This window comes from Passer montanus, unplaced genomic scaffold (genome assembly GCF_014805655.1).
Source record: "Passer montanus isolate IOZ18808 unplaced genomic scaffold, ASM1480565v1 scaffold26, whole genome shotgun sequence".
NCBI lineage: Eukaryota > Metazoa > Chordata > Aves > Passeriformes > Passeridae > Passer > Passer montanus.
In genome coordinates, this window is record NW_024367261.1 from 4,649,971 (window position 1) to 4,674,453 (window position 24,483).

Genomic DNA, 24,483 nt, shown 5'->3' on the forward strand with positions numbered 1-24,483 from the left:
ACATAATGATCTCATTTGTTATTATGTGGTCTGCACAGGCTACTCTCAAGACATGTAGGATTTTTTCCTTTCTAATGTTTCTACATCAGGATGATAGAGATGAATACTCCATAGATATGTGGCCATCTGGTACTTCCAATTACGCTAAATTTACCAGAAGAAAAAGTAATGTATTTCGCCTTTCTAAATATAGTTATTTTTCCATGATTGAAAATTGAATCACTTATTCTATGGAAAACTCTGATATTCTGTAGTTTCCTTTGTTCCAACTTGAATATTCTTAGGAAAAGTAAACCCTTGATTTCTTCATGTAAGTTTTGTGGGATTTTTTGAAATTTTTCTCTTTTGCTGTCATTTTCGCATTCACATGTTCTCCAACTACACAAACCAAATAAAGGTATTAGTGGCCTCTTTTGTTTCTCAGATTATAACAAAAATAAAGATCTTTAAATAAAGATCTTAAAATGCCTTAGAAGGAAAGGAAGGCAGTGTAAAAGAAAGTTAGCCTGCTGGGAAGAATAATTTAAGAAAGAAATTTGAAGCACTTCCGTAATAAATCCCAAACTTAATAAAACTCTTTGTGATTGGGTTTGGTCTTGAAATTGTATTTCTAGTTTGGAGCCTTCCACTGGCACAATGTCTTCTAAGAGGGTTTGATGTGTGTTTTGGGTTATTATGAGTGGTTTCAGTGGCTGAAGCAGTTGCAGGAGGCACATTAGAGGCAGTTCAGACCTCACTGTGAACCTGTGCAGGGATCTCAGTGAGTGGATATGTATGCAATGATCTTGGTGCCACTAGTAAAAGGAGTGATATATTAATAACAATGAGAAGAAGAGGGACCAGCACTTGATGTGATGACAGGTTCTGTTTGCCAGCCAAGTAAATGTGTCAGAAGGTCACCAAAGAGTATCTATGGCAACCAAGAGAGGAGGATGGCTCTGCTGGATCAGTGTTGCTTGTTGAGTAAAACTCCAGGCAGGGAACTGGGATATGACCTGATTAGGACTAAGCTACTAGCTGAAAATAATAGTATTTATCAGTCACAGTCTTCAAAAATCAGTGAGAAGCAGAAGGAAAAAATTGGTGGAAAGCAGAAAAAACAAGGACCAAAAAAGTCTGTTTGGTATCTTCCCAATTTAAAAAATCAGACCATTCAGTACACATAAAACCATGGAAAGCCTGATCTCTAGAGAAGAGAAAGTTACTTGTTATTTCTGATAGGAATGTTCTTACTCTAAAATGTCTTATTTTTTCTTTAAATTTACTTTTTTAAAGAAGTAGGGTTTGTCAGGAATCTTACAAACCAACACCAGACTTGCCATTGGGCTAGCTATAAATTTTGTCAAGTGACATTTCTGGTATGGTTTTAAAAACTAAAAATAAATGAAAAATCACCAAGTCTTTTAAGCCTTTGATGGAAATCCAGCAGCTTAAATAATGTTGAAATCCAGTCTGTGGGGTGAGTTAACTGAATTCCCAGTGTAGCAGCACTATTAAAGCAACTGTCTTAGATAATAAATGGCAATATGCTCTATGACTCACTTGAGGGGTCATTATTTTTGGCTGGCCTGAAAGACGGTGTTGTTTGCTGGGCTGCAGTCAGGAAGGTATCAGCCTGTTCCATGTATGTGATCAAAGTGGTACACTGAAAGAGTCAGGGCAAGTTTCCTCAGAGACTACTTGGGCTGCTGGGGAGAGGAGATGGATTCCCCTCCCTGTTTCCCCAAAGCTGGTTCTTTGGCCTGTAACTCACAGCATTGAAAGCTGCTGTGAAAGTGCTGTTATGTTCCTTTCCCTTCACCACCCTCAATTTTGTACTGCAACAAGTAAGCCTAAGGAGTAGTACTGCAGGTGGTGCTTCAGGATCTAAAGGGCCATGGAATTACATTATTGAGGGGATTAATAATCTCTGGCACACATTGTGATTTGCTTTCTATTAATGTGCACATAAATAATGTAGTAAAGATCTGCGCAGAGAATGTTAAAAATCTGCAGTTTGCCTGGGTGTTCTTTTTTTCCCATGGATCTGCTGTAAATGTATCATTTATAATTCCAAGCTTTGCATCTGAGATGGTCTTCTCTAGCGTGACCCCCTGCTCTGATCCTTAGTTTGCTCAGAGCCAACCTCAGACCAGCTGCCTTGTGAGCACTGCCTGCTCCTCTCAAACCCTCGTTTTAGTTTTCATGTTCCTGCGTTTTGTCAGGTGCCAGCTGGCACTGCAGCTGCGCTGGTGGCACTCAGAGGAGCTGGGGTCACTGTGAACTCAGCTGGGCACTGGCTGCTTCAGGGGTGGCACCAGCAGCCACAGGGAAACTGGGAGGCGTTTGTCACATGTGTCTTGAGGTGATTCCACTGCATACTCATTGGGCAATGTGAAGAGACTTCTAGTTCTTCTGTACCTCTGCCAAGCAGAGCCTTACTACAGAGCACTGTCATTCAGCTAGAATAAAGGGAAATAAAGGGTTGAAATGTTTGCAGGATCGAAGAACTGTTGACTCTTTCAAACCCTTACAAAAGTAAATGATTGAACAAGACTACAGCTTGGGTTCAGCTGTGGATGTGCAGCTCAAACTGTAATTTTCTATTCTGAGATAAACTCTGGTTATTGTTTAATGAAATAGAGAGTCAAGGCTTTAAATTGGAAGCAATTCAGATGTTTTTCTTCCACAAGATTGTGTAGCATTTTTTGTTTTGTCTCTGTCTTCTTGTGTGAATATCTAAAAGTTTACTGTGATAAGTCCAAGTGGCAGAGAGCATGGTTTCTTCTGGCACAAAGGGAACAGCCAGGTAGTGTTTCTCAAGGTTCAGAAAGCCTGAAAGGAGGGGAGAAATAAGTCAGACAGATGAGTTTGAAATAATTTCTGGCTGATGCTTGTAGTGCTGTCTGCCTCCATGCTTTCAGTGTCCGTGTAAAGCATTACAATGGTGATTCTTAAAAAACTCAACAAATTCTGTTCCTCTTAGTGCACAGAAACTGCCCTAGAATTTTCCTTGTTATCTGCTTTTGGATCCTGTTTTGTTGGCAGCACAGTACAAGCTATAGCTGGCACCCACATGATGCAGTGCTAGGCTTTGTGTAAAAATACACTAGAGTGTATGTGGGCAGGGCTGTAGCCTCTGCAGTTGCTCTATTTGTAGCATGGCTCCTTCATCTTTTGCATGTTCCTGTATGTGCTATTTGGGCAGATTTTAACAAACCTGGCTTAGGGTCTGAAATAACAAGCAGCATCGTATCAAAGCACTTAGTGTATGATGAAAGGAACATGCTTATACAGCAGGAATATTTATAGCTGGCCCTTCTGACTGATGTAAGGGAAAGGTATTCCGAAAGTATTTGAAATAGCTACAGATTTTTCTACTGTGTCAAAATGCAGTGCTTAGAAATCTCACCATGAAAGCCTATATTGATAAAAACAGCTTTCCCCTCAGTTTCTGGGGATACTTATGACTTGAAGGCTATTATGATCAGTTGCTTCACACTGTCTTGTTGTTGGACTAAAAAGAAGAGTCCACAGGTATGGTATGTTTACCATGATCTGGTGCAGAGGGTCTACCCTTAGTAATGGCATGAAGTATTTTATGGAAGACAGATTAAGTGTTTCAGCAGACATGTTGTGTAAAACCCATGCAATGTCACCAACCTCATCTTCTCCTAATTGGGACAAAACTGTTTCAAGAAGTAACCTGGGTTTTCTCATACCTAAGCACTTGAAATATTAGGGAAAATGAACGTGGATTTTATTCCTCCTAAGTGCAAAAAAGCCATTGGAAATGTTTTTAGACAGGCAAACTATAGATTCAAAAATATGTGTAGCAAATGTATCACAAACAAGATGTTAATTTCCTCACTCATTTGTTTCAGAGACACTTTAAACTTTTGCTTGTTTTCTGAGATCATAAGTTGCAGACATTGGAGAGGAGAAAGCAGAAGACTAATAGCAGTGATGGCAGAAACACCACTTACACGCTTATTAAATAAAAACTGTTTTGCTTCCAAGTTCTTAAGTGCTATACTTATTTAATCTGGTTTGCTCAACCTCTATTTTTAAGTCATTTGTTCTGCTCAAAAATTGCAAAGAAATTTCTTGTGAGAACATTTTGTTGGTTTAGATAATAACTTTTTTTGGTTGCTTTTGTTCAACACATAAAATAAAACATTTTTAGATTGAGGGTTGCCTCTCATTAATTGGAGTTTCAGGAAGCAGAAAATGGGAATGCTAACGGAGTATCTTCAAATAAATAATGATTAATTGCACTCAGAAATACTCTGACTTATTTGTGTATGCTTAACAAGCCTTTACTACTACAGTTTCTGCTGTTCAAGAATAAAACTGAGAGTTTGTAGCATCAGTATCTGTTTGAATATACCCCTGGTCCTGCTTTCACTGCTAGAAAGCACAAGCCCTGGTTCTGCTGCAATCTCTTGTTGGCAGCTACAAAGAGCTGTTGATGAGAGCAGACTGGATCCTGAAACTGGACATCCTCTGTGTACAGCATGGATACACATCTTCCTTTCGAGAATCAGTGAGCATCAGTCTTTTTTGACAGAGGATTCTGCTTTGTTCACCTTTGATTCACTGCTGAGTGCCATTTTCCCTGCTTTCTCTTTTAAAAACTGCCTTTTCCAATCCCCTACCTGTTGCACAAAGGTTCTTGCAACATTATTTGGCTGCATGTGGGCTTTTCATTGCTATTAGAGCAGCCTGCACGATACATCTTTCTGTGCTGTTGAAGCTGGTTGTAATATTTCTGTCTGTGCCCTGCCACACTTGGGACTTTGGAGGCCCAGCTATTGTACAAGGCACATTTCTTTCCTGCTCACTTGCTGCCAGCATGCAATTCTGGTTTACCTGAGGTCCTTCCTTTCAAAAGTCACTCTTGCCGTGTTGGCAGGTGGAAGGTGCCCATTTGATGGGGAGGGAGAGGATAAAGGGTCAAAAGAGTAATTTTCATGCTTTAAGCTGCTATCACTGAAGTGATGCAACACACTTGCTGTATCAGCTGTTGCTTAAGCTGCTACACCACTTTACTGTTCATCAGCTTCATCAGTGTGTTCAGCATTTGGTGATGAAGGTTATCCAGGGAAAGGAGATTGCAATTTGTGGAGATGCACTCATGTGGAAGTAGTGGCCAGAGGAGCCCAACTCCCCAGCCTCAACAGAAAATGCATCCACAGAGAACAGTTCCCCTGGCCCTGACTTGTAGCGTTTTTCTTTAACCAAGGTTAAGTCAGAAAGCACAGCTGCCTTCTACTGCTTTGTCGTGCTTCACAGCTAAGGAAGGAGAAAAGTTTTCCTCTTAACAGCTTGATGTAGTCAAGATCCAAGAAGCCCCAAATTCTCTGTAGTTGTGTTGTTGCTGCCAACTTGCAGACTCATTTGGGAGTATTATGTTTGATCAGTCTGTGCTTCTTTTCCTTACGCTGTGGGGTTTAAATCCCTTCCGCTTTTGTGGAAAAGCTTCTTGTGGGAGTCAGCTGGGTTTCATTTTCTATGCTCCATTCTGAGCAGTACAGCCTGAAGATCTCTTAGTTTTATGCTGATAAAGGTGCCTTCTTTCTGAAATCATGTAATATAGTGAGGTTCTGTGAGTCCAGTGCTTGGCTGGATGAGATAGGGTGTCAAACCATCTGTTCTGAGGGGTTGTTTTTTTTTCTGATTCCAATTAGTTTTCATAAATTTGACTGTGCCTTTGATGATATTTTTCATGTCCTTCCTTCTAAAGGAAGTAAAGGCAAAGGCAATGCTTTGATCTGTTATCAGTTCCATAGATTTCTATAAAGGTTTTATGAGTTTTTGGTATTAAGGAAAAAAAAAATTAGGGCCTGTTTTAAAAAAACATATTATCAGCCTAGGGAAGGAGCAGTGGGATGGTTAGCAGTGATGGGAAGATAAATAGGCATGGGAAGGAGCTACATGTTGAGGCTTGGGTTGAAAAGACAGTGTAGGTGGGAGCTGGAGCATCAGTGAAGTGAGTACAGGGTAACTGAAAACGTCAGATAGGAAGAAGTGAGAGGGGACAGAGTAGAAAGCAAGTGTATTGGAAGATGCTGGCACTGGATTTGAGAAGCAGCAGTCTCAGTTGTTGTATATAATAGTTCAGCAGTGTAAAAGACTGGAGTTTATTCTTGTTGATGTGCTAATAAGAGCTCAGGGGTTCGTATGTTGCCTCTCTGGAAACTGAGTAGCTGCATAGTGAAGAGATCTGCCACTGCAGACACAAACCAGTTGTTGGTTGTTGGAAAGGTCTCACCTTTGGTCCCTCTTGTGCTGTCAAGGGACTTGTAAAGCAGTGTGAGCATTCAGTGTGGTATGCAACTCCTGTTCTAACCCTTGTCCTACACTATTCTTCTGAGTTTTCTTAAGTTTAACTAGCTAATGCTCCAGTGGCAAAACACAAATGCTATCATCCATGTTGCTAGGAAAAATGATGGTATTTTTAAGTGTGTTTAAGGGTATCTAGTGGTGAGGTGCTTCAGGATAAAGGTTTAATTCTCAGTTTATTCCCCCTCAGTTGTGCTCATGCAGATTGCCTTTCAGTAACACAGAAGAAATAATGATCAATTCTTTCAGTCTTTCCTGCATTATTTCTTAAATTAACATATTAGCTGTCTAGAAACACATTTTGAGAGAAAAAGATGATTTTTCTTGAATTTTTTGTAGTATTTGAGACTAAGGTGTCTCACTAGGAATTAAGAAATAGGTTTTCCATAACTATATTGTACTTCCTTTTGTCCCACACATGCATCTCTTTCCAGCCTTTATAATCTAGCAACTTTTTATGTATTCGACTTAATTTAATATTAGTTGCAGGCTTTTGCATAGTTATTCTAATCTTAGTTCTTTTCAAAAGAAGGGCAAATTACAGAAACAACTCTTGTGAGATGCAAACTCCTGGATGATGATACCAATTTGCTTTTCACAGTTAGGCACAATAAATTACTTTTCATTGCAGGTGAAATGAGCTGCACTGATATGTTTCTTCTTTCATAGAACACAGTTGGGTTCTGGGACAGGGATGAAGAGCTAGCAGTCATGAAACTGAAGCAGCATTTAAGTTTTCATTCAACTTCATATTTATCTGCTTGAAAATCTGGATAGAAAGCTGCATGGACAAGTTATTTTCCTGTTGTCTTTTAATTTCCTGTTACCTGTAAGGAATTTGCACTTAACTTTGTGATGAACCCGGAACCCTACAGGCATTGCTTTTTCAGAAATTCCTGATGGGAAAAAAAAGAGTGTCTCTCTGTAGGAAACAAGGAAAAGAAATCTCTTGAGTCAACTACATTTTTGATAAAGCAGATTATATTTTTTATGGCCTGATTCAGTATTAGATTATTGCAGTCTCATGCCTTCTTAATTTCATTCATCAGTGGACTTATTTCAGCATAAACCTGGTACAAGAGATGGCAGAATTAGCCTTTCTGTGTGTAATTATTCTTTAGTATGCAAAGGTAAAGAAGTACCATCTGGAGGCCAGCAGTACTGCCGTATTAAATCTGCTGCAAATGTGATCTGAGGCTTTGAACACTGAACTTTAAGTACTATAAACAAAATTTTGAAAGTTGTTTATTTTATTTTTTTTTAATTTTTTTTTCTGCAAATACACCAAGGATTTGTTACAAGAGAAAGGGTCTAATGCCCTTAGCCTGTAATGAGCCCCACAGAGGCAAATCTTACCTAACTATTTACTCCAAAGTCAGGGAGTTTGCCTGCCTCTTGGTGAGAGATATAGAAGAGTAGGCCCTATCAGAAAAACACAGTTATTAACTACCTTGCCCTAACCTGCAATAAAAACTTCTTCTTTAAGGTGAGTTCATTGTGCTGTCTTCTCTGATGTAATGCTTTTACTGACTTCTTGTGTTAAAGACATCCACACTGTATCTCTGTATTTATAGGGAGAAGACAGAGTGATAGGCGCTAAACATCCACTGTGTGTATCTGACAGTAGAAGACAGAGGAGGTTGCCCGTCCTTCAGGCAACCTACAGCCTACAAAATCAAGTGTTTTAAAAGCCCACATTTTAAATGGCCAAGTCAGTTTTTGCCCTTAGAGGTGCTACAAGACGTGTAGCTACAGTGTATGTATTTGCAAGATTCAGCGTTTAATTTGTGTTTTAGAAATCTCGTATTATTTCCCTGCTGGTCTTGTCTGTGTTTCACAGCTGTAGCTGTTAAGGTCAGAGGTATCAAATCTGTTTAGTCCCAGCCTGATTTTCAGAGCAGGCAAGTCTCCTGCAAGACTCTACTTCATTTTAATGGGCCTCTGGGTGCACACAGCACTACTGTGAAGGAGGCCAGCTATTTAGGTCCCAACATATGATTGGTACCCAATTTAGTGTATCCAGGGGTGAAGATGTTGGCTTAGTATTCTCTCTCCCTGGGACTCCTATTCCATGTATTGCTTCTTGTATTTGAGATGGGAGCTGTCATTCACTGTATGCCAGAACAGAAGCCAAGTAGGTCAGTCAGTGCCTGCAGGCACTGCTGTGTATTATACATCCACCCCCACGGGTGAGTTGCCACCCTCTGTTGAATCTTACTTGTAGGTATTTGCTGAAACTTTTTAGTGGGGCTTTGGTCAGGGTACCCTGGTCCTGAAGGCTGCTTGAGCCCTGCATGAGCAAAGGTGAGCAAAGCAAGCTCCTCCTCTTCAACAGGTTCCTGTAAGGGAGACGAGGGAGTTGTCCCTTCTTAGAGACTTGAGCCAAAAGAGGCACAGTGGCAAAAGCAGCCAGAAGACAAACTGTGAGTCCAAACTGCATATAAATCTCTACCCTAAGCTGATTTGCTGTTTGTTCCAGCTTTCCTCTCTTCCCTGAGCCTCTTCTACTCCACTTCACTCTTAACTGGAGCATCTTTATCCACTTCCTGCAGACTTCCTTCATGCTCCTTTCATTCAGCTGATCTTTTCCCACGAAATGCAGAACTCTACATTTCACTGCCAAACCAGTTGCAGGGGAGCAGAAGACAGAAGTGCACACATCTTCAACTAAGACACAGGAGCTTGCTGCTTGCTTGCTCCCAGGTCTGTTTCAAGGCAAGAGGGAACTAAAATAGCTTATTGCTGTTGAAGATGAACATGTGACTACCTCAAACTGCATCGCCACTAAAGGCTTAAAAATAACGTGGTCTGCTGCCATCTGCTTACACATCTTTCCTCCACCCTCCGTTGCTCTTGTCACTTTAGGCTGCTGTAAGCTCTTTAAAGCAAAGATGGTCTTCTCTGCCTTTGCAAAAGGCATGCCACTGTGGCACCTTCCCAACCCCATTGTTGCTTTGCTCTCAGCTTGTGCCGTACTACAAATAAGAGAGTTGATAGTTTTATAATTTAGTCTTAATGGGGATGTGGATTGAAGCAAACAGGACTTTCATTTTGTGGTATCTGCCTAGTTGTAACTCATCCCTAAGATGAATTTGTTGGTCACACTAAGATCTCAGGTATTGATCAATGATGTAATTGCCATCCTATAGCAGGACAGATGATGTAATTCTTACCAGTTACTGAATCAGTGACCTTGAGACAGATCAGATGGTTGAGTAGCATAGATGGCTCACTGATTATAAAATGCACTTGTTTTAAAACTAAACTGTCATCAGTTAATTATTGGGGAAGAACAACTACAACAAAATGCCAGCATGTCACAAAAGATACAGCGTATCTTAACTTTTACCAGCAGTTACATATTCCTGTTTTGACAGGAGACTTTTGATGGTTTTGTTGCTTTTTTGCTTTGGCCATCATTTCAATTTACATTAGGATAGCATAAAACCTGACTTCTGTGAGCCTAAGGAAAATACTTGGTTTGATAGCCAGTCACATATTTAAAGAAAAGGAAAAAGTAAGGTGTATGTGATAGTAGAAAATCTGGTAGATGGGAGGAGAATATACAACAAAGTTTTGCCAATGAGAATGAGAAAGCCTAGTTCCTCCCTAGTTCCAAGTAGAGATGGCTTAAACTTACATTTCATTAAACTTTTCATTTGAATACTTAATCAAAAAGTGATAAGCATTGACCACCAGCTTTTGCACATAGATAAACAGTAGGCAAAACTCAAGAAAGTCATGGAGATAAAAGAAAGAAAACCACTTACTATGGTTGTTAATTATGCAAAAGACCTGTTTATCTTTGAGTGAAAAGAGGTTCTGAGAGACCCCAGTACAAGTCTAAGAAATATTCAGTTGTGAGAAGCATGGAGCCTAAGAAGAGAAAACAGGTTTGAAAAGACAAATGGTTGAAGAGTTATTTTTTGTTCTACTGTTGGTATTTTCTTCTTAACGACTAATGTTCTTCTGGCTTAACATTTGCTGGTTTGTGTCAGAATTTTTTTTTATTCTTTTGTTCCTCTCTTCTTAGTCAACTGGTACATTTGCAAGATAAGTATTAAACTGAAGAACTTAGCAAAGACAACTTCTCAAGCAGATCTTTACTAAAAGTAGAGGAAGAAATTAATAATTTGCATGGATTTGTGACCTAATAAAGAAGACTACAAAAGAGTGATCTGTCTAATTAATTACTGCAATGAATTGATCTTAGGAAATCATAGAGGCATAGCTCAGTCAGAATCTGTATTTTCCCCTTTTCTCTGAGCCAGACTTTTCTCTGGTAGCTTGTGTTTGAAACTAATGAATATTGCAGGCAAGAATTTATTTTTCTGAGTTCTATGAGCATGTACTTTCTATTGCTGAGATACACTTCCCTCTTTTATGGACTTTACAGGTCTGCTGTTTTCCCACAGTATTTGCTTAATGTAATATTGCAGAATGTCAAGGGGACTCCTAATGTGTAAGATCTTATAGTCTGCTAAAAGCAGGTTAAGATGTCTGGTTCTTTATGTTCAAAGGACCTTGTGCTTGAAAATCCTTCATGCTGTGTCTTAGTGAGAATTTCAAGTTTCAGAGGAATGAAATAAGACCTCTTATGGATGTGGTCCCTTCAGTAGTATTTCTTTTCTAAATGGGCAATAAATCTAGATGTGGATAGTTGAAATTGTAGAAAGTTATGAAAAGGAGGAAATTACTTTAATTCTGTAATGCCAAAGAAACCAGAAAACCTCTCATACACACTCTGCCTCAGGGATTAAGCATGGGTCTTCATTTTTTAGCAAGCTTCTGTAGAGGGGTGCAACCACTTCAAAAATTAGGTTTCTTTGGCAGTTAGAGGTTCTAGTTGTGTGGAGAACCCTTCTTCACTGACCCATGAGATCTCCTCTCTATGGTTTCATTAGCACAGCTTTTCATGATCTGAGCAACTGCCCTCCCTCATGTTTAGAGTAACAGAATTGTTAGTGTTGGAAAGGACCTTTAAAGTCATTGAGTCCAAGTGTTAACCTTACCTAGTCCACCACTAAACCTTGTTCTTAAGTGCCACATCTGTGTGGTTTTTAAATACTTCTGGGGATGGTGACTCAACCCCTTCCCTAGGCAGACTGCTCCCATGCTTTGTAACTCTTTCCATGAAGAAATTTTTCCTAATACCCAATCTAAACCTCCCCTGGCACAGCTTGATTCCTTTTCCTTGTCCTATCACTTGTGACCTGGGAGAAGAGGTCAGCCCCCACCTGGCTACAGCCTCCTTTCAGGCAGCTGTAGAGAGGGATAAGGTACCCCAAGCCTCCTTTTCTCTAGGCTAAACAACTCCATCTTCCTCAGTCTCATCAGACCTGTGCTCCAGACCCTTCCCCAGCTCAATTTCCATTCTCTGGACACACTCCAGCCCTTCAGTGTCTTTCTTGTGGTCAGGGGCCCATAACTGAACACAGGGTTTGAGGTGTGGCCTCACCAGGGCTGAGTCCAGGGGGAAAACCACTGCCCTGGTCCTGCCGGCCACACTATTGCTGATACAGGCCAGGATGCCATTAGAGTTAGTGGCCACCAGGGCACACCTGGGCACACACTGGCCCATGTTCAGCCAGCTGTTGGCCAACAGCCCCAGGTCCTTTTCCACTGGGCAGCTTTCCAGACACTCTGTCCCAGGCATGTAACATTGCATGGGGTTGTTATGACTCGAGTGCAGGATCTGGCACTTTGCTTGTTGAATCTTATAAAACTGGCCCCAGCCCATTGATTCAGCCCTGTCCAGATCCCTCTGCAGAGCCTTCCTGCCCTCCAGCAGATTAATACTCCCACCCAGCTTGGTGTCTTCTGCAAACTGACTGAGGGTGCATTCAATCACCTTGTCCATGTCATACATAAAGACATTAAGTAGAACTGGCCCCAATAGATGAACCATTATCATGCTTGTTGTTTGGTTCCACTTGGATAGCCCCATGCCAGTTGTAGCAGGGCACCTGGGAAGGTGTGGCAGTCACATAGGGAACATGCATGCTGTGCTGGGCAGGAACTTGGCACCATTGCCCCCTCTCCCCAGTGTGACTGTGTTCAGCCAGGCAGAGAGAGGCCAGGGAATCTTCTGTATCATGTGTCCTGTCTGCCTGCTGAGCCTGTCCCAGGGAAAGGGAGATAGGGTGCAGTTTCAGTATTCTCTCTCTCTCTCTCACTGATGCTCCTCAGCCGACTGCTCCTTGAGCTCTCTCACTAAGCAGAGGAGCTCCTCTACCTGGGCACAACTCCTACAGCTGTTCTCCCTGCTACTGGCTGCTACTGGCATCCTATTGCAGATGAGGTACAGAAAGGCTGAAGGACAGGCTCATAAGAGATCAGTGATGCTGTGTTGACTTCATAAACTTGCCAAATCATTTGCAACTGTTCTATCCTGTAGGTCACACTTCTGCTTGAATCCTTTTCCCCATTTTTAAAATTTTGCTCTTTCATTCTTTTGTCATTCATTTGCTCTCCCTGCTCCCATTTGTTCAGTGTGGTCACAGCTCAGTTACCTCAGCTAACTCACATCCTTGACTTGGAGCCTTTATACATTCAGAGACAGTGGCACATCACTGAACACTTTCTCCCTCTATAGTGCTGCTCCAGAGAGTGAAATTTGCCCTGGGGCTCTGGAGCAGACTTCAGTCTGTGTATCAGCTCCCAAAGTCCAACTGTTTAACCTGCAGCACACCCCCTGCATTTTGCTTCTGCACTTTGTCAAATTGTTTTGTTGTTTAAAAACAAAATGAAGTGACAGTGCTTGTCCATGAAGCTTTCACTTGATGCAAATTCCTTTTTTATTTTCTCTGTCAGTTACTGCCTTGCCCTCCAAGTTTAGATAGCACTTGTCATCATATTTAGACCTTCACATGACTCTCCACATTAACTGTTTTTCTCTCTTTTTCTCTCTCTTTGCTGACTAGGGTGTTGAAAAACCCCAAACCTCTAGGAAAGTCATGGCTAATAAATCAAGCCATTTGTCTCAAATCTCTCCTCTCTACAGCTTTTAGAAGCTGTTTCACAGCATGGAAGTGGAGGTTAAACCCTGGGCTGTTTTCCGTGCAGTTTGTACATGGCTCTGCTCACCTGTGTTCTGTGTATGGGTAGAGACAAGACTTCTTGTTCAAGGTTGCTCCAGGTTATCTGGGAGAGGGGAGGAGCCCAAACCTCCACTGTATTGCATCCAGTGTGATCTCAAGCTCAAGGATGCCTTTTCCAGATACTCACTCTCTCTTGCTCCCAGAAACCTCCCTTTTCTTCAGAGCACTTTGCTCCTCTGCCCTGTGAATGTTTCAGACATGCTGGATAGGTTGTCCCTTGAGATGTCCTGTCTGAAACTTACTGATATTTTAGGGTGTCTGTTGTGGCAAGTCGATAACCATCTGACCCTTAAATAGTTGTGTTTCTTTAGATAGAGGGAGGCACTTTCTTATCTGATGTAAGTTGCTATAGCTCTTCAACCTCCAACTCATGCAGGTTTGCACCAAAGCACTATCTGGTGAATTATGATGATGGAAAGCTTCCTCACACCCCTTGCTAGACTACGTTTTTCTTGTTGCAGCTGGGGAGCTGGATTTCTGAAATCAAAGCATATATCCTCTGCTTCTTCTTCATAAAACTGTGAAGAGGTCTGGACATAGTCCAGTTAATTCTGGTTTATTTTCTTGCCCTGAATTTCTTCACTAGTAAGTGAGTTTTTTTCCACATCTGTTCACTGCTCTGCTAGCTAAAGTGGAACATTATGGGGACTTGTTGCGTAGTCTAGAGAGTGATGAATTGTGAGCATGAGAGATCTGTATATCTGATTTTCCTGGAAGAGTCAAAGGAAAATAAGGATGATTTTTAAAACATGGAGACTGAGTTATTACTGCTTACCTGCCTCAACCTCTGACTTCAGTTCCTGACACTAGGGGATGTGGATGTTATTAGATCAGGTATCCAAAATTCACGTGAATCGAAATTAACTCCTGGATGCCCCATGAAATAAATATCAGGCTGTACACATCTCTGTCTTGTCTTGTGATCCGAACAGTTACACATTTTCAGAAAATAAGTATAAATTTGGACGTGATATGCTTCTTCTTGCAGCAGTTCTGCTTGCAAGTGAGAGGATTTGGCTGAACCCTTTGCTCAGCCTGGCATTCACACCAGGTTGCAGCTACATCCTGTTGTACTGTGTTACTCTTTCTCTAGTCAAGATACATTCACCAGATGGAAGAAAGAAGCTCTCCAGCCAGAGCACTCACCATGAGGAATAGTAGAACACTCTTGCTTTGGCTTAGTTTCATTTCATCTCCACTTCAAGGAAGGTTTCAATTTTCCTTGCTTCTTCTTTGGTATTTCCTGACTCTTTAGGATTGCCATGAAAGCCTCATACTGACACATGCATTTTGGTTTTTTACCCATATATATTTACTTGTTCAGTGGGGAAAAAAAAAAGTTCAACTTGGTTCACATAGTAGACCTATGCAGTAGATGAATGCAGAAGACAAGATGATGTTTGCAGAGCTTGGGGTTTTTTTTTTGTTTCAGATGGTTAAGAGCCCAGAAGTCCAACTTAGTACAGAAGTCAGAAACTTAGACCTCTGTCTATATGGGATAAAAAAACCACACAGGCTTTCTTTGTGCTACAGCTCTCATCAAGGTTATGAAGATAGGGCAGTAATGCTTCAGACTCTCACAGTGTATATGTAGTTTATTATAGGTATTAAAAGTCAGGTGTTTCTATATGTACTGCTAGAAATACGTTGATTTTGTGATGTTTGAAGACAGGACAGAGTTTGTGTCTTACAGTGTGATGGAGTTAAATCCCTGACTTTTATCCTGGGAGGTTTTCAGAAAGTCTCAGCAGTGTTTCAAGTCCCTATGCGGACCTGTTCCCAGCTCCCTGGTTTCCAGTGGAGCGCCTGAGAGATCAGCCCATCTGTAGCTTCTCTCCACCCTTGCATTTGGAGGCTACCTGCTTGCTGCTCCTTAAGACTTCTGTTTTTTAAATCACCCTGCAAACCCATGCTTAACTTCTCATTTTGGGGAGGAGAGTAAGTAGGAAGCATCAAGGCCTGCAAGTCAAGTTTGTCCTTATAGGAAGGTCCCATCCAACAAAGGGAGGGATCCCATCCAAGTGGGACCTATTTTGCAGGGTATTTTCTTTCTCTGATCATACATCTTCCTTAAAATCTGAGAAGTTTAGCATCAGTATTGAAAAGATGCTCTGCAAAGCCCAGATCTGGAATGTTGCATGGTAGAATATTCCTGCTTGCCTCTCTTTCAATAAAATTAGAAAGTTAGACCTTTTGCCTCTATTTCAAAAGAGTTACTCAAGGAGACAGTGACTTTACAACTCCTCTCTGTCTTGCCATAAAGTTGGGTGGTAGTCATCTTTGAGGAAAAAACATTTCATACCCAGTTGCTCTTTTCTTGTGAGGCTCAGCAGCCGTGGTTGTTTCCTTTGCAGAGGGTTCAGGAGTGTAGCTAGCACCCTAGAAAATGAAAAACACTTGAATCATTTGCATAGTGGATCAGAATCCAGCCCACCCGGCTGCTGGAACAAAAACCACAAACTTTCACATTAGAGTCATCTGCTGAAAAGCTACATGAAACAACTAAATGTTTGGTTTAAAGAAATTTTATTTGCTTTCTTTGTAGCCAAATCACCTGACTCTTAGGTGGTGAAAGTAATGTATCAACAAGATTTTCTTGCTATCTTTCTTTGTCTGCTGGACCACAATGATCATTGGTTGATCTTGTTTTCAGACATAAGACCAGTTGTTTGATTCGAGTGTCAGTATCAATGTTTGTGTCTATAGAAACCAATCAACATTTCCTCCTAATTGTTGTAAATAGGCTGTTACTGTGACACTTAGATTTCCGGTCTCTTGCATATCTGAGTCAAAAATTCAGTGCACAGTGTTGTCTTCTGTGTTAGCTATCTATTGCCTCACTAATAGGCATCTTTATTATAGTCTGTAGTTCTCCTGTTGAGATATGTCCAGACATCACTGGAGCCTATAATCTTTCATTTTTATTCTACATCATGAATTTGTTAGAGGGGCTTTCTCAGTAACAGCTGTAGGAAATGACAAGTAATGTAGGAAAAGCAGTTTGAACTGCCTACAATCAGCATTGCGCAACATTCAGGATTTTTCCAGGATAACCTTTTAAACTGACTTTTTTTTCCAAAAGCAGTGGCAGTTTAGTGTTGACTTTTCTTCCTTTTTACGTTTCAGCATGAATGATTCAGGTTGTCTTGAGAACAGGATACAAAACTCTGCATGTTTTGTACCTTTTTAAAAAATAGGTCAGCTTTTTCGTTTGAGTACCTGTGTAGCACCTTCATATTTGGGGGTGACTATTTGGAATTTGGCTATAGAGTTGCCCCAATATTAGGGATTTACCTTCTCATTTGCAGCAAAACTTGTCCATAATCAGTCAGTATATAAAGTCTAATATCTCTCATTTTGTACCCACACAGCAGGAGCTCATTAGGGAGCATTGAGGCTGCTGTATTTTAGAGCTGAAGAACTTACTTTGATATTTCTGCAACAGTCTCCTGAGTGCTGTGGTCCTAGGCATACAAGAGACAAAAGAAAGGAGATTGCTGTCCCATGTTTTCAGCAAAGCTGTTGTTTGCCCAGACAGTGTACAGCAAAAGGAAAGGATGGAGAGAGAATACAAGCTGTGGAGGATGTGCTCAGGAGTAGTAATAAGGAACATGGCACTATATGAACCAGGAGATGGAGGGGCAGTTAAGGCCAAAAGCACCAAGTGTGGGGACAGCATTTTGGAGCTGGTGTGACTGCCAGCTCAGTGGATTGTGTGATGTGATTGGAATTAAGCTGAGAAACTGAGAGAAAGCTGATGTAGAGGTCTGTGGAGGGAAGCAGCAGAACTGAAGCCACAGAAGAGGGAAATCTCTGTTCTGTACATTGGTATGGAGTTTGTGATTCCTGAGGCTGCATTCGGATGTTGCTTGTCCTGTCTGGTGTGAAGATACAGGATCATTTCACCTGTGGTTGGTTGTTGTAGCCCAAGCACTTGATGCAGCCTCGTAGCCCTACTGAGACAGCAGACTGACTCATGCAATCCTGTCCTTCTGCACCAGTACAAAAACCCTGGTGTGAAAATACAGTTTAGCTTGAACCTAAGTCTGTTCAAAGTGTCTAACTTCACACTTGAAGTGGATGAAGAGCATTCATACACTTTGTTCTAGCAGCTCAGTGGTGGAGAAGCAATCTCCTTCAAGACGATGCAACAAGTGTGTTGCTGGCAGTAGCACCTCATGTGAATGCATCTCTTTCCACCTGCTCCCACACCTTAATCTTGCTGTCCCTGTGCTGTCAGCATGAATCTGTGACTGCAAACTGGGTGCTACAGCTTTGGTTCACGTGAGATCCATGATAGCTTGCAGTTATCTCTGTTCCTCCAATAGAAGAGGTCTGGTTTCATTTAAAACTTTCAGCCCTGGTAATGATCTTGACCAGCGCAGGTGCCCTCTTTTGGGTCTGCCTCTGCCAGCACAAGCTTCCCACATGCTCACTGTACCTCCTTTTAGATAGGACCCTCTTTGGTGAGTGCTCCCTAGCTGGTTGGAGGCAAAACTGGGTTAGCATAGAAGAGCCTAAAGAGTAGTTTGTAGCTGCTCCAGTTTATTTTCACCATAATGGATTACAAAACGTTTTTACACCAGACTGCTAGCACTTCTGAAGGGAGACAGTCAGCACAGGAAGAGGGGCAGCTGGTGCTGAGCACATGTGTGGGAGGAAAATCTCATCAAGCAGCATAGCTGGGTTTGGAAGAGACCTTTGTCCACAGTTTCAGTCTCTCTGTCTCTGTGATGGAGGGAAAAAACCCTCCTCACCGGGGTGTTGTGAACATGTGCTAATTTTAGTAAATCAGGCAGTTAGGTAATATGGTGACAGCCAGAAAATAACCTAGAAGGAAATAGTTGTTCTGTCTTTAAAGCAAAGTGTTTAGGGCCATTTTTAATACTGAGAATGAAGCAAACTGAGGAGCGCTTATTCAGTAATACCGAAAGCTAGAGTAATGGCTTTACTATACCATGAATGGCACCATTTCCTGTGGAAAAAGTCTTGTGTGATCACAAAGTTAAAAATAAAGATTAGATGTTATACATTGGGCACTTTTCTGGTATTTCCTTGCCTTTTAGCTCCTGGCTTAACATTTCTGACATGTCTGTATATTTTTGTATGTTTAATGAACTATTAATGAACTATTTGTTCATAGTTCATTAAACATACATTGTTCAAGCTCATAGTTGCTCACACTTTTTATCCTAAGAAGTTAAGCACTTTAAAGAGGGCTTAGAGGACATTGAAGCATCTTACACTGCTGCCATTATGTGTCTTTAAACACATTTCTGCCTCCAAAAGCACTTACCTCTGGTTCTTAGAGATGATTGCAACTTTAAGTGAAGGAGATGAGAGCGGGAAATGTTCTTCTAAATCTGACAGAAAATCACAGTTGGTCATTTTTTGGAGATCTCCCTGATAAATAATTTCTCTGAATTTGTAAGTCTTGCTTTGTAACAGGTGAGCGAGAGGTACAAAAAACTGAAGTTATGAAACCATAGATGTTGTCAGAAGGAAACAGAGCCAGGTTAACTCTCAAAACTAGGCTTAAATAAATTTGAAAATGACACTATCTGAGATTAAAGTAGTTGCACAGAATTGGGTGTCTTACTGTATAACAGAGAAAACAGGTACAAGTAAAATAAAAAGTAAAATAAGTAAGTAAATAAGTAAAAAATAAAATCACAGAATACTGGGTGCTGAGTATGCATCACTCTAGCTGATTTTATTTGGAGATGTGAGGATAAACCCTGAAAACCCAACATGCTGGGTCTAAGGTGCAAAAATAAGTTGATATGAAAAAATGTTGGTCTTGGCAAGTTCGTTAGCCGCAGAGTAATGACATGTGAACTCCATGTGTGAGGGCAGTCCCTGAGGCCGAGGTCTCAGGCCAGTGTGCCTTGCTGTAGGCAGAGGTGGGTCACTGTCACCACCCTGCCTGGAAGGAGCTGCCCTCCCTGTGTGCTCGGGCTGCCCGTTGGCACACGCCCTTCCCTGCGCCCCACTGCCGTGTTTGTCACACCGGCGCAGCGCTCCGGCTTCGCTGCGTCACTCTCCTGCAGTTTGGGTAGAATTAGAGCAGTGATGGGAAATGGCTTTCTCTTTTTCCTACCTTCAGAAGGTAAAAGATGTTGTGCCTTGGACAGGCAGTCTGTTTTTTGGACAGCATTGAGGCTTTTGTTGCTTGGGCGAGGATGTTTAAGAGTTTGACTTTACTGCTATTCTGTTTGTTTTATTCAGCCAGGGATATATAACAGATCTATTTTTCAATCAGGCAGCATTCCTCTACTATAATAATTCACAAGACGAATTCACACGCTAGTTGTGTGAAATGCCTGTTGATTACTTCTCTACATGTGCTTCTTGCCCTTGTCTTCCCTTAGGTACAGTTTACTCTGTGCAAGTTGTAAACTCCATGGAGCAGGTGTTTGTACAGTGCATAGCACAGCAGGACCCAGGTTTCATCGAGGTGTCTGGACATGCTCTTATGTAAGTAAGGGTACTCTGTCTTGTGAGCAATTAGAATAGTTCACATTAGCTGAACTTGTCGAGTTTCCTGTGTGCAGGCTGATGAGAAAATGGATTTTTCTTTCCAGGCTGAGAGGGGCTTTGCAAATATTCTCCAAATCACAGCAGCAGCTGGCTCTTTGGGCACTGGACAAAGACATGATTTGGAAATAGCATCAAAGTCTAGAGATGACCCTTCACATACTAATGCTCTCAGATGAGTTAAGTGAGGGAAGTTCACACCTCTTGTGGTGCTTTTGTTTCAGTCTGCCAAGCTGCAGACTCAGCATGAGTGCAGCATGCAGGTTTTCATAGTGAGAGCTTTTGTCGCTCCCAGAAGTGCTAGAAACTTAATTGCTTTCAAAGGCAAGCATGGAATCTGGAGGACCCGGTACAACCTGCTGAGAGAACATAAATCATGAGATGCTATCACGTTTCTGTGCTGGGGCTTGTGTGGAGTGAGTTTGCTTTGTGAGCGAATGCCTTTGGAATACACTGGCGGTTTTTTTGTTGATTCTTAGACATAGCAATAATTGTTATTGGCTTTGTTAACAGGCATCTATGTTCTGTTCTGAAGTTACTGTTCATGTCTTCTAAAAAGTGTGCAGACAAAAAGAAATATTTGTTTTGCCTTGAAATCATGAAAGCATTTCTGCATTTAAATGGGTTGATAGCCTTGATCCAGGTTGTTCCCAGGCGGCAGTAGGGAAAGAGAGCTGGTCAGTTTTCACTTGACCACTGCTGTTTATCTTCACGTACAGAGAACACTCAGAATGCCAGTGTTTACTTGTTCCTTTTTTTTTATGCTAGTTTGCCAGCTACTTTTGTCCCTAAACAAATGAACCATGATGGCAACTGAGAACTTTTGTAGATAAGGAATAGAATTTTCAAATGGCCTTATATAGTATGCTTCTCTAGGTTTTATTTTCCAAAGTAGTCCTTGTGAAAATTTGTGGAGCACGTCCTTCAGTTGGTCTGGGAGGTTTTTGGTATTTTTATCCATAACCCAGTATTAAAGGTAGTTTTCCTCATCTCCTTAAATGATTAGTTGATAGGCTCTCCATTCATAGGAATACTCTCTTGATATATTTTGCATGGAAACTGAAGCAGGAAAAGTTTTTAAGGTAAGCCAACCAAATAACCTAGGGCCTTTTGATCAGTTTCCATTCATATTAAAGCAGTAATCTACCCTATTAGATGTTAGAAAGGAAGCTCAGTGTTTAAAGAAGATAAACATGCCAATTGACATTTAATATGTCTTCTCAAGTCACCAGCAGAAACCTCGCTGAACCTTGTTGGCAGAGGTGCCTTCTGCAAGGGTTCCTAAAAACACCTCCCCAGCTCTTGGCTTAAAGTGGTCTGGCACTGCAGTGGCTCTGGTGCCAGCACTGAATGCTTGGTCTGGCTCCAGTTGGAGCTGAAGGAAGACTGAGTTTTAAGACCTCTAGGATGCCTTCAGGTCCAGAAGAAACTGAGCATTGGAATAATGTGTCTTCCAAACTGTGGCGTATTCCTAGAAATTGATGAATATGCAGTTTTAATTTGGGGCATGTATATAGTTGAAGTTACTGAGGTCTTAATGCTTAGGAGAGTTCTGCAGCTCTTTAAGATTGCCTGGCACACAAAGAAGCAAAGATCTAAATTGCTTTAAGCTGCTGACAGTTATCACAGCTTTGTGCAGACACACCTTTGCTGGTACTGACAAAACACAAATACCAGTTTCACATCACTGTACGGTCCTTGGCTGGCATACATCTTGATACAGTACTGTACCTTCACAACTTCTGCACAGAAAATGGAAAGAAAGGGTGAGCAGCAATGGTAGCCTCTTATCAAACAGCTGGTTTAAAATGCTCGGAGTAAAGACAACATTTTAAAACAAAACTTGATCTGTCATATGAAAACTGGACATTTAATGGATTACATTGCTGTGAACCTAGTCCACTTTGCTGAAGTGACACTGGGTGCAAGAGCAGGCTTTGGTGTGTGAGGGGGAGAGTAGCAAGTGAAGGAAAAACATAATTTTCTTTCTGTAACACTGAAACTTCCTCCAAACTTCATATAACTGAAAAGTCTGTTTTCAAAACATCTCTGACCCTATATGAAAATAAAATTTCTGTGATTTTGGCTTTTACTAGAAATTGTGTCCATTATGCATCTGTGTGACAGGGCACTGGTAAAAGAAACCAGTGGTAAAGAATGAATTTCTTCACTGGTAAAGAACCTAATTTGAAATCCAGGGTGAAAAGTTAAGAGGCATTGAAAGTCCCCCGAGTCTATATCATGCACTACCATCTATTTCACACAACTGTCAGTAACAGCCAGCCTGTTATGCAAGTTTCATATAAAGAGTGTATTGACAGATTTAAATGAATTTAGTCTTCTAAGACCATAGATTAACATTGTGGTGGCTGTTGGCCACTCCTGTGAGCCCTTGCCTGTAACTATGGAGTTAGAAATGAACAGGCAGACACTGGCTGGTAACGTTGATGTGGCAGTGTGGATAGATTAACATTATTAAATTATTGGGGAAAGAAGTGTCACAATTTTACACTCCAGTGGCAAAACTATCCGTGCTCCCAATAGCTGGTTTTACTCTCAGTACTTTCACCATTTGCTACAAAGGCACTGCAGACCACTAGAGGAGTGGGAGATTGCACTGGCCTTGGGAAGCTTGCAGCAGAGGCGAGCAGATAATTTGGTTTGCCGTGATCAAACATCCAGATTGACAAAGCATAACTCAAGTTCCATTTCTGACTCAGTGGCTGAAGTTTGTTGTGAATTCTTCTAATGATGTGGCATGCAACTTTCTTGAATTAAAAATTACAATGGCTGTTCTCCTGGGGTGCTGCAGAGGTGGCACAACAGCAGCACTGACTGAAGTCTCTGCTGTGGGTGAATGTTTGCTGCCTTTATCTGTTCTGCTGGATGTTATCCCTGCCCCTGCTCTTAAAAGCAGCAAGGCAGGCCTCACAGCAGGCACTCAGCAAAACCAATACCTTTGTCAGCTGGAACATTTTCTCTGATTCTTTATTAGGTTTCTGTCACAATGTACAAGGTGCTGTGATGATTCGGGTTACTTTTTTTAGCTTGTGACCTGTATTTCTACCATTGTAGGCTCTGAACAGTTTTGTCAATTCTGGATTGCTTTGTGGTTCTTCTGGGATGGTGATAGTCTCCTGTACCTTCATCAAGCACTAATCTCACAAGCATTGCTTAGTAAATAATTCCAATGCAAGGTAAACTTGCCTTGCTGCTGTTAAAATTCTCAGTCTTCTGAAAAGCCAGTAGATGGGGTGTGTGTAATTCCTGTGCAAAGTCACTGTACTTCCCAACCCAAAGATTCAACTCTAGTTTCTACATTTTTGTTGCAGAGACTGTTGTTGTTGTTATTGTTGTTGTTGTTAGTAATGGCTTCCCACATGAATCACAAATTTAAGCAACCCTGAGTGGAAGCACCAAAAATTCTCGATTGATATTTTTGCATTAAGTACTCTGAGCATGATCTACTGTGCACCTTCCAACACTGTTAGGTCTTTGAAATCTGGGTATGAATTTTTATCATAAGCTCCCCCCACCTTTTTTTTTTTTAGTTTAGCTATTCATGAACTAAAAAGGTACTGGATAACTGAAAACAAACTGGGTTACACAGACTTCTGCATAATTTGCAATTACAGTATTAGGTATAGATGCCATGGGGACAGTTAAAGAATACATAATGTTTTGTGTCTCCAAGCCCATCATGTAAGAGTAAACATCTATTTGTAGACATGATTGTGGTGATCATAGATGTGAAAATTGAATTTGCTAGCAAATTAAAATATTTTCCTCTTGTTAATAATGATCATGTAAATAATCTTGTTAATACAAAGCGTAGAAAGGGTCACCAGTCACATCCCTGAGTGGATTTCATGCCTATCGGTCAGTTATGGTAGACTTGAAATAGGAAGGAATCTAAAACAGGAGACTAATGGCTTTGGGACAGATGAGTCCCTGAGTTGTTCTCCTTAGAGGTCACAGCAGAGCAGAACATGAATCAACATGGAAATAAGCTGGCCCAAGGTAATGTATGTCATTCAAAATGAAACTGTCTAGAGATGGAGTCCTATTAGGTAGGTCCTAGCTGCTTATACCTGATGGGCAATGGAAAAACCTTCAAATGGTTTGCTAATATTAACTCAGGGAACTCCACATTCCATGTCTGACAGGTATGAATGCAAGGTGGAAGTATCTTACAAAAAAAGAAGTTTAATAAATAGAATACTGTATCAAAGCTATCTCATGAGAAGAAGCGGGAATGCTTATGGCAAAGGTGCACATCTGAAGTTCCCTGAGAGATATTTGGTAAGAAATGTTTCACATATGCACGTGCACTCCAAGCTCTTAATGCAATTATGGGAAAGTAGAACTCTTCAAATAGCCAAGTACCTTCAATTAATTCAAAAGAAAAGTTTAACAGTGGAATATGACAGAGTCCTGAAGGCACCAGTTTTGATCATGCCTGTGATGAAAGGGGCAAATAACACAAACCTGTTACCTGTTATGCTGCCTTTCAGAAGAGAGC

General features: G+C 41.1%; 1 protein-coding gene across 7 annotated transcripts in view; it reads left to right on the top strand.

Moving 5' to 3' along the window:
* ATXN1 (ataxin 1) overlaps positions 1-24,483 on the top strand; it is a 363,809-nt gene that overhangs the window by 232,478 nt on the left and 106,848 nt on the right. Inside the window, exon 12 of one of the 7 annotated variants that reach the window (XM_039712091.1) lies at positions 19,796-19,901. The exons of the other annotated variants lie outside the window; for them this stretch is intronic. The gene's annotated coding sequence lies outside the window, so the exon portion shown is untranslated. The remainder of the gene's footprint in view (positions 1-19,795; positions 19,902-24,483) is intronic. 7 annotated transcript variants of the gene reach the window in all.